This window comes from Canis lupus, chromosome 17 (assembly GCF_011100685.1).
Source record: "Canis lupus familiaris isolate Mischka breed German Shepherd chromosome 17, alternate assembly UU_Cfam_GSD_1.0, whole genome shotgun sequence".
NCBI lineage: Eukaryota > Metazoa > Chordata > Mammalia > Carnivora > Canidae > Canis > Canis lupus.
In genome coordinates this window covers 48,937,425-48,940,788 of record NC_049238.1, presented here as the reverse complement: position 1 = coordinate 48,940,788, position 3,364 = coordinate 48,937,425, and the positions used below count along the sequence as shown (strand labels likewise).

Genomic DNA, 3,364 nt, shown 5'->3' with positions numbered 1-3,364 from the left:
TGTTCATGATTCCAGAGATGAGTCTCCCTTCTCTTCTGTGGTTTTACTCACAGTCTGAGATTCTTGGCATTGATTACTTCCTCAAGTGAGGAGAATGGGCATTTCTATCCAGCAATTTCCAGTTAATAGATTTGGTTCTTTGATTTCTCAGGTGGGTTCTGGGAACAAACTGAGCAATGACACAGAAAAGTCACCTGCCCTCCCTCCTTAGGTAGAAGAGCATCCTAAGGTGTTAGAAACATACCTTGCTCTGCAACCACAGCTTCCAGCCCTTTAAGGGGAGTGGCTTTGGGAAATCATTCCTCATGAAAAAGTAACTCAAAGCCAGGAAAGTGTTTCTAAAAAGATGATGTCTTAATTTGTTAGGACTGTCATAATAAAGTACCACAAATTGGGTGGGTTTCATAATAGAAATTTATTGTCTCACAGTTCTGGATGTTAGAAGTCCAAGGTCAAGGTGTCATCAGGGTTGGTTTCTTTTGAGGACTGTGAGGGAAGGGTCTGATCTAGGCCTCTCTCCTTGGATTGTAGGTGGCTGTCTTTTTCTTCCTTATGTGTGTCCATGCCAGTGCCCAAATTTCCTCTTTTTATATAGATTAGGACCTACCTTAATGATCTCGTCCTAACTTAACTAATTGTATCTGCAATGACCCTATTTCCAAATAAGGTCACATTTTCAGGCACCAGGGATTAGGGCTTCAACATATGAATTTGGGTTTGGGGGCACAATTCAAACCATAACAGATGGGTTGGCACAGTCCCTTCTTTGTCTCTTCTTCACCATTTCCATCTTGTAGGCCCTCATGATTCTCTACTGGAGGTAGTGAAATAGCTTCACATGAACCCTTGTCTCCCGTCCCTCAACTTTGGTCGACTTTGCATGTTGCCATCAGATTCATATTTCTAAAATTCCCACTTTTATCATGATTCCTGATTACAAATCATCCATGGTTCATTGCCCATGGGAATGGTCCCAAAGCTTTCCCGTTTGTTGGAATCATGCAGCAAGTTTGAAGGAATTCCTGAACTCTTTCCTCTGACATTCTGATTTATAAGGTCTGACATTTTTTTAAGCTCCCCAGATGATTTTTATCATGAGATGCACCAATTTAGAGAATAGACTCATACTCCCCACAATCTGACCCAGTTTACCCTTTAACGTCATCATCCTTTAGAACCCTCTGTTCTACTTTTTGGACCCCAGTATATATTTTTGAGCTGGACCACTTGAGGAGACCCTCCCTGTCGCTGCTTCTCCAGCCTGCTCTAGTTCCCAAGTTCCACCTTTTCTCTGGAGTCTCTCTACCATTCCATCCCTCTGTTACCTCCCCCTCCTTGACCTCTAGTATCTTCCGTCATTAGTCACTAGGCAGAGAGCTGCACCTTGTGAAGGTTCATAGATCACAAAATGCCAGGGCTGGGAGCACCCTAGAGACCAGATGTGTCTCAAAGGGCCTCAGGGTTCAGAGGAGGAAACTGAGGCCCCTACATGATTTGCTCAGGGTCATACAGTTCAGGATGTGACTCCAAACAGACGGACTAAATAAAAACCTTAGATTTCCTATCACTTCCCCTACCCCTAGAGCCAGTCATTGTCCTCTGGCAGAGGCTGGATCAAATGTGTTCTCTGCAGAGGCTGAGCTGCAGAGGCTTTGGAGTTGAGGACTCAGAGCAGGGCACCTACTGAAAAGAATGGAGTTAAGTGAGAGACCACATACGGAATAGGCCCCCGCCCCCCCCACCAGTACACTGTCATCAGAAATACCTGAAGCAAAAAACTGGGTCACTTCTTTCTGGAGAAACTGACCAGTCTAAGAGGAGGTACAGACAGAGAGGATTAATCAACAAAGTGGCTGGTTTCCAACAAGCCCCACCCATGCAGTCAGTCAGCCTTTGGTCTCTTGCTTTCCCATGTGAATAAAAAGTCATGATCACCAGAGACCCCCCCCACAAAAAAAAAAAAAAAAAAGAAAAGCACAAGAAATAAAGAAGGTCTTGTAGCCCAGATAGAAGTGCATAAAAGAAAAATAGGTTTTATGTAAAAGACTGGGAGATGGAAGAGCATAAGACTTTTCAATAGCAAGTTGGAAATTAGAAGATGATGGACGGGGAGGGGGGTGGGTGCCAGAAGGAGTTGTGGCCAGAGCAGCTGGAGGGGACCATGGCCAACAGTGATTGCACCTTCATTGCCATCAAGCCTAATGGGGTCCAACCCAACCTCACCGGAGAGATCATCAAGCATTTTGAGCAAAAGGGATTCTGTCTCATTGTTATAAAATTAATTCAGGCTTCTGAAGACCTTCTGAAGGAGCACTATATTGACCTGAAGGACTGTCCATTCTTTGCTGGCCTGGTGAAGTACATGCAGTCAGGGCCTGTGGTTGCCATGGTCTGGGAGGGCCTGAATGTGGTGAAGGCAGGCCGAGTGATGCCCAGGGAGACCAACCCTGCAGACTCTAAGCATGGGACCATCTGTGGGGACTTCTGCATCTAACTTGGCAGGAACATTATCCACAGCAGTGATTCTGTGGAGGGTGCAGGGGAGATTGGCTTGTGCTTCCAGCCTGAAGTGCTGGTGGATACAAGAACTGTGCTCAGAACCAGATCTAAGAGTGATGAGTGACGAGACAGCAGACCTTAGTGCTTTGCCTGTTCCACTCCCTCTCCCTCCCATGAGCAGGGGGCCAGGCTCTTGCAAATCCACTTATTTTTGAGAACTTCCTTATAACCTGGAGGGGACTTCTTGGAGCTGGGAGTGCTCCCTGTATAGTACTATGTGCTACCATCAGATTAAAATGTTTCATCCATTTAAAAAAAAAAATGATGGACAAATACCTTCAATATTCTATGGAAAATAGTTATTGACTTAGAGTGCTCGCTTCGGCAGCACATATACTAAAAAAGTTATTGACTTAGATTTCCTTATCCAGATAAACCATCCACTGAGTCTCAGAGTAGGCCAATTCAGAGAGGCAAAATGCTTGTGTCCCACGTATACTTTCTCAGGAAGATAGTAAAGGATATGAGTCTCCTAAACAATTAAAACCAGGAAGAGGGAGCCTGGGATTGAGGAAATAAGGGATTTGACAGAAGAGAGAGGACACCCAGAATCATGGAAAACACAAGGCAGCAGGCCTCAGGAAGAAGCAACCAGACAAGAGCAGAGGGTAGAGGGCTTCAGGAGCAAAGAAAATAAAAGAACTGATAGATCATCTCATGCATTTGACCATGTGAAAATTACATTGACAGGCCGTGACAGAATATGGGAAGAGTTAACCACAGGAATAAAGAGACTAATGATGAAAACACGGGTAGGAGGACAAAGTTCAGCAAGGAAGGATGTAGTCAAGAAAAGAATTGACCA

General features: G+C 44.8%; 1 pseudogene; it reads left to right on the top strand.

The window, feature by feature from the left end:
• Nucleotides 1–2,146: 2,146 nt before the first annotated feature.
• LOC100683902 lies at nucleotides 2,147–2,610 on the top strand (annotated as a pseudogene).
• Nucleotides 2,611–3,364: the final 754 nt, after the last annotated feature.